We start from the raw sequence: 10,613 nt of genomic DNA, 5'->3' as shown, positions 1-10,613 counted from the left end.
CAGCTATCCACCCGATCGTACCCCTAAAATGGGAGGCTTATTGGGCCAGCGATATTGAGTTGCCCTCACCTATGCAGATCTAAGGATAATTCCGAGTGAACAGGAGTTCATAGTTAGCTCAGGATTAAGATTAAGTTTACCTAGGTCATCAATTAACGAAATAGTTAGTTTTATACATAAAAACAACATTTAGAACATAAAAAAGTGACTATTTCATGGTTTTGTCTTATGAAACCTCATTGCATAGGTGCCCCCACTCACATATCTCTATATGAATGATTCAGGATCACATCGTTTGTTACTAACTACAAAGTGTGTCGCATCCATAGTGTCCTAGAATAAGGCGCTAAACCTTATTCATATACTATAGACCATTTTGGCTATATATTTGAACTTGATCCACATTTATGTCACTAGATAAAGTTCAAACTACATTAAATAGCCTTAGGACCTTAGTTTATTGGATTCAAGATTACAATTTCAGTAACAACTTTATCGAAAAACAAAACAGAATATGTTTATTAATTTACAAACTACGAGTTTTAGGACATAAAATCCAACAGACCTCAATCATTAGTGAGTTGAAACTCCTGCAATTAAGGGTGGTCCTTTGATTTGCTTGGGTGCAAGTGGCCAGAGCGCCGACTAAACCTACCACTTTGGGGATTCATCTGATTTGTGAGCTAGGAACTCAACTTCACATGATGGAGTTCACTCCTTCCACAAAGCAGGGGTAAGTAGATAGATTGCTCCCTTAAAGGTTGATTTCGGGGCTTAAACAATGTGGCGCCATATACCTTCATGGCCGAGAGGTGTTCACACATAGTAGGACTATGTTGTATTTTTCATTAGAGGGATCAGTGGTACTTAAGGAGTAAGATATAACTACAGGGGAAAAACGATAAATTGGCACAGCTGTACTTAGGAGCATTTGTGAAGGGTCATCGTACTGATGATTGGTTATATCCAATGGAGATAGAAATATATCTACGGTAAGAAGAGTTCAACTGTCGGTCTTACACCCACGCGCGCTATTTACTAAACGATCGCTTATCTTTTACTAATCGATCGTTTAGTGCCCGAGCTTTACTAAACGATCATATAAATGATCGTTTAGCTTTTCCTACACGATCGTATAGACAATCGCTTAACTTTTCCTACATGATCGTATACTTCACCTAAATGATCAAGCATTTTGTCTATATGATAGACGTATTTTGTCTATATGATAGATGAGTCTTTCTCCCACTTGCTTGATCGTTGTATACGATCTCTTTTTCTCCTCCTCTCTACCAAATCCAAATAACGTCCACCCTTTGGATTCTCACTCCGAGAATACTGAGGGCTCTAAGTGGTAATGTCATCCCCGTTTCCTTTTATTCATGTGGATACTGTTCGTGGTAGACGATTGGGTGTTGCTGAACGATAGCTTGTCGTTTCAGCAAAAGCGAGATTTGCTGTGAAGAAAAGTGTTCAACTGGTATGATTTCTCGGTCTCTTATTTATTGATCCTTTAAGCATGCAAGTAATTTAGCGTTGTGAATGCATATCTGTACGTTTCAATGTATATGTGGAAATTCTGTCACAATGAATTGAAAGATTCGCTTTTGCTCATAGGTGCTCTTGTATAAGAGTTCCTTTACATTTGTGGTTTTCTGTTTCCAGACTAGATCTACTGAATTTTCTTCTTCACAAACTCAAGTTGTATGTCATTCCACCATCTTGAGTTTGAAGAAGAAGTTTGAGTACATTTCAAAATATATTTATGTCACATTTGGTACATCTATGGGTTTTCTATGTCTAGTCTAGATCTACTAATTTGATTTGGAAGTTCTTTCTTCGCAAACTCAAGTTGTTCGTCATTCTACCACCTTGAGTTTGGGAGAGAAGTCTAAGTATGTTTGGAAAAATATTAATGTTGCATTTGGTACATTTGTGGATTTTCTGTGTTCAGTTCAAATCTACTGTTTTGAGGTATGAGGGAGAAGTCTGAGTACATCTAGCAATATATTTATGTTGTATTTGGTACATTTGTGATTTTCTATTTTCAGTCCAAATCTGCTGATTTGATTCGAAAGTTTTTTCTTTATAAACTCAAGTTATTTGTCATTCTACCATCTTGAGTTTGGGGAAGAAATTTGAGTACGTTTTGCAATATATTTATATTGCATTTGGTACATCTGTGAGTTTTCTATGTTCAATCCAAATCTACTGATTTGATTCAGAAGTTTTTTTTTTCTTCGAAAACTCAAGTTGTTCATTATTCTACCACCTCGAGTTTGAGGGAGAAGTCTGAGTACGTCTGGCAATATATTTATGTTGCATTTGGTACATCTGTGGATTTTTTTGTTTCCGGTCCAGATCTACTGTTTTAAGGAATAAGGGAGAAGTCTGAGTACATCTGGCAACATATTTATGTTGCATTTGGTACGTTTGTAGTTTTCTGTTTGCACTCCAAATCTGTTTATTTGATTCGGAATTTTTTTCTTCGCAAACTCATGTTGTTCCTCATTCTACCATCTTGAGTTTGAGGGAGAAGTCTGAGTACATCTAACAATATATTTATGTTGCATTTGCTACATTTGTGGTTTTCTTTTTCTAGTCCAAATCTGCTGATTTGATTTGAAATTTTTTTTCTTCGCAAACTCAAGTTGTTCGTCAGTCTACCATTTTGAGTTTGAGGGAGAAGTTTGTGTACGTTTGGCAACATACTTATGTTGCATTTGGTACATATATGATTTTCTGTTTCCAGTCCAGATCTGCTAATTTGATTTGGAAGTTTTTCTTTGCAAACTCAAGTTGTTTGTCATTCTACCACCTTGAGTTTGAGCGATAAGTTTGAGTATGTTTTGCAATATATTTATATTGCATTTAGTACATCTGTGGATTCTCTGTTTCCTGTCCAGATCTGTTGCTTTGAGGCATGAGGGAGAAGTCTGAATACATCTGACAATGTGTTTTATGTTGCATACATCTGTTATTTGTGAGAGAATTCAAATCAAGGTGGAGATTTATTTGAATGCCTTGTATTATAATTCAAATTAGTTTAGGAGATTTCAAGTCAAGGTGAAGATTTGTTGAGAGTTTATATAGTTCACTTCTCTAAACCCTAAGTGAATAAGGAAAAGATTTAAATAATTAAATATATAAATACCAATTCTAATTAGGTGTAGGATTCAAGGCATTCCAACAAATATCCATTTTGACTTGAAATCTCCTAAACCAATTTTGATTAGGATTCAAGGCATTCCAACAAATCTCCATCTTGATTTGAAATATCCGAAAACAAATTCGGATTAGGATTCAAGGCATTCCAACAAATCTCCACCTTGGCTTGAAATCTCCTAAGCCAATTCGGATTAGAATTCAAGGCATTCCAAAAAATCTTCACCTTGACTTGAAATCTCCTAAACCAATTCGAATTAGAATTCACGGTATTCCAACAAATTTCCATCTTAACTTGAAATCTCCTAAATCAATTTGGATTAGAATTAAAGGCATTCCAACAAATATAATAAACAATATATCCTAGTAATATATGATATGCTTAATTGTAACAACTAAGGAAATTCAAATTAAGTAACCTGAAATTAAAGAATGTAATTTAAAAAGAAATTTGTCGAATAAAATATTACGATATATGTTCATCAATACAAAATCAATTACAATATACAATGTAAATATAATATACAACATATACGTTTCTTAACTACATGAAAAGTTTTGTCGGTTGAATATAATAGCAATATATCCCACTATCGATAAAATATAGATATAACAAGTGACATCGAACAAAAAATGATCAATATTGGAAAGAGGAACTTAAAGATAAATTAATATAGGGTCTTCCTTGTTCGATGGAATTACTCGACTAGTAGAATGGTCGTTGGCTTTTGTGCTATTACAAAAGTCATATAACAAATACACATTAGTATATATGATAACTGCATACAACATATACACACTTAATGAGAAAATACCCACTATATTGTATAAAAATAACACAAAACAGATGGACTAAAGTATCATGAACAAATAATCACATAAACTTTTTGTTGATGTATATATTTTTAATGTGGTTAGAGAGGTTAGAGAGTCTTTAGGATTAGTTGTGTTTTTCTAGGGTCTATTTTTAGCCCGTAGAAGTTGTATTTATACCCTGTACTTCCCTGTACAATACAATTAGTGGATTGTTCTACATGGTAACAAAGCCAAGTTAGGGTCTGACATCGTTGTTCGTGCATCGTCCTTTTGAGAAGCATGCTGTCAATAGCTTTTTGAGAATCGTGCCACTCTCGTCTGTTCATCTCCCAATTATTCGACTCCCCGTCTCCATTCGTGAACTCCATCTTCGTCTGTCCACCTCCCCATTAGTCGGCACTCTGTCTCCATTCATGCATTCCATCTCCGTTCGTGCCCTCCATCTTCGTTCATGCGCATCTCATCCATTTGCGCATCACATCTTCAAATCTTGGCCATATCTCTGACCACTTCGTTCATCTCATCAGTGGTTGCTAAAGATGTCCAATTTCTCCACGGGGACGGGGCGGGGATTCCCCGATTAGGCAGAGAATGGAGGAGGGAGTGGGGCAACAAAAAATTCCCGTGAGCTAAACGGCGATGGGGACAAATGCATTCCTCGTCCCCGCCCCCGACCCCGACCCCGACCCCGACCCAGCCCCGTTTTCCATCCCTGCCCCGATTAGCTTTTACATATTATTTGTTAGTATCTAGTATCTTATAGATTAGTTTCATTTATTATATAGTTATCTTAATGTTATCTTATTATTATTATTATATAAATATTACATTTAAATTCAAATTTGATTATTTATTGGGAAAGATAATGGATATGCTTCAAATTGAATGTTTAAATTTAGATTATATATGTGAATAATTTGATTTATATTTATTTCTTTCTACTAAAAAAAATTAATTAGCTTTTTTAGGCCAAAATTTGAGTGATTTATTTTTAAATTTAAATTGTCATATAAAACTAACCATAATAAACAATTTAGTGATAAAGTTAATTATTTAATTAAAATTTTCTTACATTAGTGATTTAAATTAATTGGCTTTTTACAAAAAAAAAAAAGGTAATGAGAAAAAATTCCCCATGAGGAACCCGATCCCCGCGAATTCCCCGCGGGGAATCCCCGCCCCGATCCCCATGGGGAATTTCATGGGGATGAGGAATGAAATGGGGAGTGGGGACGAGGATGGGGACTGGCACCCCCGGCCCCGGCCCTCCCCGTGGACATCTCTAGTGATTGCTGTCTTTATATCACTTCGTTCGTACGCGTCTCATTCGTGGTCGTCGTCTTCAGATCCGGTTTCATCCAATTCAACTTGTGAGTAACCCCTTATCCAATTTAGCCCTTGACCAGATCAACTTTTCTCGGATCATCTATGACTAGATCGATCATGAGAATCCACACCAAGCTGTCGAGTGAATCATGTCAAGCCGATCATGCCGAAATCGCCCCACGCCAAGCCGCCAAGCCATCGAGCCGAACGTGAAGCGATCAAAGTAGAAGTGCTAAACCGAGCTGATCAGAACCGAGCTGCCAAGCCAAGCAGTTCTAATTTCCCCAACTGAGCCGAGTCGCCAAGCCATTTTTATCTCATTGATCTAAGCCGAGCTAACCCTATTTTTCCTTGTTTTTTCTCCCTAGTTGAGTCAAGCTCCACTTGTTACCAAGCCGTATGGAGAAAGATCATCTATTTCGTCTAATTAGTACTATTCTTGATGGGACAAATTATCTTACTTGGGTCCATCAAATGAAAAGTTTTCTAACTGGGCATACGTTGTGACATATTGTCACTGGTGATAGTCCTTAACTGGTCAGGTTGTCCACCGAGGACGATAATAAACTTGTTGAACAATTAGAGGATTGAGACAGTAAAAATGATCAGATTACCACTTGACTCGATAATACTTTTATACCTACCATCCATGTTCAATTTTATGACTTTGATGATGCCAAGAGTTTGTGGGATTTCCTAGCTATGCGTTTTCAGTCTGTTGGTTTAGATCATTATTATCAACTGCATAGCATTCTTGTTATTCTTACTCAGGAGACTGGTCAATCTGTTAATAACTATTTGGCCACATTCCCCCAGTTTGGACATAATTGGATCAAGCTAAAATTAGAGCTGATCATCTCCGTCTTATTAAGGTTTATAGGGCTTCGTTCAGAATACGAGTCTATCCTTGCTATTTTGCTACACCGCAGTCCCCTTCCATCACTGGACTTGGTGATACAAGAAATCATGTTTGAAGAAAAGCGGCTCGACATCATTTCTTCAACGCAATCTGAGGTTGTCCTCGCTAGCACTCATTTTCCTGATATTTATGGATTTCCTCAAGTAATCGATGGCTTCTTGATTTCGCTTGTTGTAACCATATGACTTCTGACTGTTCTCTTCTGACTACACCCATTCTTGCCAAATCTCTTTCTCCTATTTATGTTACTGATAGTAATTGTATAATCATATCTATGTTAGCTCTATTGACACTCCTTCACTACAACTTCCTAATATTTATTGTGTTCCAAACCTGACTTTTAATCTTGCCTCATTTGATAATTGTGTGATCTTGGCTTAACTATTTCTTTTTCTTCTACTGTGTGTAACGTTTAGGATTCACAAATAGGACAAACAGTTGGTGTGGGTCGCAAAGTGGGAAGATTATTTGAGCTCACATCACTTCAGCTGCCTCCTTGTTCTCTTTTTTATCTTGCCACTGACTCTGCTATATATTAGTGACATCTTCATCTTGGTCATGCTTCTTCTAACAAACTCCGTCATTTTATTTCTATTAAAAAATTGAATAATGTTTCCAAGTTTATTCTTTTTTATTGTGTGAATTGTAAACTTTGCTAAACAGCCTGCATTATCCTTTTCCCAATCTAGTTTTATATATGCTCAGTCTTTTGACTTAATTCACTCTAACATTTGGGGCCATGCTCCTATTTCTACTATCATTGGATATCACTATTTTGTTTTGTTTATAGTTGATTACTCTTAGTTTTTCTAGATATATTTTTTAAAACACAGTTATGCCTTGTCTAAAATATATATTGACTTTGCTATTATGATTCACACTCAGTTCTCTCGAACAGTCTAAACTTGTCATATAGATAATTCCTTGGAGTATAAAGACTCCAATCTTCTTTCTTTTCTCACCCAACAAGGCACTCTGCTCAACACTCTTTTCCCCATACCTCTCAATAGAATGGGCAAGTGGAACGTAAACATCACCACATTCTGGATTATGTTCCAGCTCATCTCCTGTATACCTCCTGTCTTGTAAAATTTTAGGGAGAAGCCACCCTTACTTCTGTCTACACAATCAATCGTCTTCCTTCATTTGTTCTTGACAATGTTTCTTTATTTGAACACTTGTATGGTACTCCTCTTGATTCCTCTAATCTCAAGGTTTTTGGTTGTGCCTATTTTGTTCTTCTCCACCCCCATGAACATACAAAGTTAGAACCACGTGCATGTCTCTATTGCTTCCTTAGCTACGGAACTGAGCACAAAGGTTTCCGTTGTTGGGATCCTCTTTCTAACAGATTATGCATCATGAAGGGATGAAAACCCTAAGGCACAGCGAAAGCCAAAATACAGAACCATTTCATTTTTTTTCAAATTGGCATTTAAAATAAAAACAATTTTGCATTAGAATAAAAGGTAATATCGATTAAGCATGCAAATCCCAAAAAGATTAATTATACAGGGGAAGAAACCATACCCTGCAAACCTTTTGATAGAATTTCTCCGTTGAATTGGGATTGGGCACCACCACATTGAAACCTCCCCAAGGAATTGAGGCTATGGAGAATTGTGGAATTCTTTCTTTTGGGATTTGAGAATATCATAGAACAATTTTTCTTTCTTTTCTTCAGAAGAAGAAAAACACACGAGAACTTGAGAGCCTATTTTTCCTCCCTCTGCAAAACAAAACTCTTTATTAGAGAGAGATGGTGAGAGAGGGAGAGAAAAATATGGGATTGATCCCATGTTTTCGGGTAACTTCCCTCAAATGGGGAGTTAATTTTTTTAATTTAAATTAAATAAAATTAAATAAAATTAATTATTAATTAAATCATATTTAATTAAATGATCATTTAAATCATATTTAAATGATTTTCTCTCACATAACATATAGTTCTAATGTGCATCTAATGTACATTAAATTTAACCTATAGTTTTGATTTAATCAATTAAATTAAATTTAAAATTAAATTAAATTGAATTGAATAATTAATTAATTCTTCAATTAATTAATCATCCAATTAAATATCACATATTTAATTTAATTTCCCATTTGAATTATATTAAAAACAAATTCTCTCATTTAACCTATAGTTTTAATGTGCATCCAATGCTCATTATTTTTAATATATAGTTTTCAATATGAATCTTATTCATATTAAATTAATATTTGAACTCTTTTCAAATATTTCGTTATCTTATTTATTAATTTTGAATCATATCCAAAATTAATAATAAAGTCTAAAATTAAACTTTATATTAAAATGTATCAACATACATTAGAAAATTCCCAATTTTGAATTTGAACATTTCAAATTCAATTTAATGACAAAATACCTCAATACCCTTTACAATCTAGGAACTAAACCTAATGGACCTGCAAATCAGAAGCTCCAACGATGTGAGATTAATTGGCTAAACTCATTAACCAAATTAATCAATATTCATTAACTGTGGGTACACTCCACTAGCTGGGTCAAATTACCATTTTACCCCTAGGTTACGTCTACATCCTTAAGTATTAGTGCTCCTCTAATGAACAACCTATTTATGGTCCAACCATTAAACAAAAACCTTCTCGGGCCTGTGAGAGGGTAGAGCCTTTTGTTCAAGTCCTAGAGATACCACTTAAGTGAACACTCATCTATTTACCCTGAAGTCAGGAAAGAGTGAAATCCATCTTGTATGATTATGTTCTCGACTACCCACTCGGTCTTATCCCCAAAATGGTAAACATATTGAGTCCTCGAACTGGCCACTCTAACCCATTCAAATCAAAGGACAATTCCTCGTGAACAGGAGTTCATAATATACTCAAGATTAAGACTAAGTTGCCTAGATCATCCTATTGAAATAGAAACCTAACTAGTCGATGTAGTTACAACTAGTGGTTACTATTTCGCGATTTGGTCTTGTGCAAACTCATTGCATAGGATACCCCCATTCACGTGTCTCCTACACAAATACAAACTGGGTTGTATCCAAAGTGTTACCAAGATAAGATACTCAATCTTATCCCTATATTATAGACCATTTAAGCTGTATCTTGAACATTGATCCCTATATGTCTCTACATACAGTTCAAGACTAATAAGACAACCTAGGATGTTAGTTTATTGGATTCTAGGGTTAATAAAATAAAAGTAAATAAAATATCAATAACACTTATTGATAAAAACATTAATAACTATTTATTAATGACGATCATTTAATTACATTCATTATCTACGAGTTTTAGGGCATAAAACCCAACAATTTGAATATGATTCAAATTAAATTAAGTATATGAAATTTAATTGATTAGTTGTTAATTAATTAATATGTATTTATTTAATTATATATTATAATTTTATTTAATATATAAGTTATTTAAATTTAAAATATTAACTCCCATGGGAACTTATTATGAGTTGGTAGAGTGCAGTTTTTACTTCCTATCCAACCAACCCACTCTCACATAAAAGAAATGTTGGGTTGTATGTCCTACAACTCGCAGATTATAAAATTAAAAATATTCTATTTGCAATAAAGAAGTTATTGAGATTTATTCAATAAAAATTGTTATTGAATATATAAATTGCACTTGTAAAAACTAAATCCAAAAAACTAAGATCCATGGCTATTACATGAGTACGTGGACTTTATGTGGAGATATAAAAGTGGATCAAGTTTGAGTAGAGAGCCAAAACGGTCTATAGTATACGAATAAGGCTAGTGCCTTATTCTAGAAACACTATCGGATGTGGCCCACTTTGTATTTAGTACAAATGATGTGATCTTGAATCATTCATGTGGAGACATGCGAGTGGAGGCATCCTATGCAAAGAGTTTGTATAAGATCGAACCGAGGAATAAGTCACTCTTACTTTATAACGTTGTTTACTATTTAGGACTGAATATGTCAAAGTGATAACCTAGATAACTTGACCTTAATCTTGAGCTAACTATGAACTCCTGTTTATTCGGGATTATCTTTAGATTTGCATGGGTGAGGGATGGCTTAATAGCGCCAGCTCAATAAGCCCTCCATTTTAGGAGTAAGATCGGGTAGATAGCTAAGGACATAGGGCACAAAACAAAATTCACTCATACCCGCTTTTACAGATAGTAGAGAGGTTGTTCCATTAAGTACTAACTTTGAGTCTTGAACAAGGGGCCACTTCCTCTCATTGGCTCGAGAAAGACTCAGTTTGGTGATTGGATCACAAACCAATTGTTCATTAGAGAATCAATGAGATTTAAGGAGTGAGATGTAACCTCGGGGGTAAAACAGCTTTTGACCCAACTGTAATTATGAATAATCTGTGAAGGGTTGGCTTACTGATTATGGTTAT

Source organism: Benincasa hispida, chromosome 5 (assembly GCF_009727055.1).
Source record: "Benincasa hispida cultivar B227 chromosome 5, ASM972705v1, whole genome shotgun sequence".
NCBI lineage: Eukaryota > Viridiplantae > Streptophyta > Magnoliopsida > Cucurbitales > Cucurbitaceae > Benincasa > Benincasa hispida.
The sequence above is the reverse complement of the archived record's forward strand: the minus strand, read 5'-3'. Positions refer to the sequence as shown.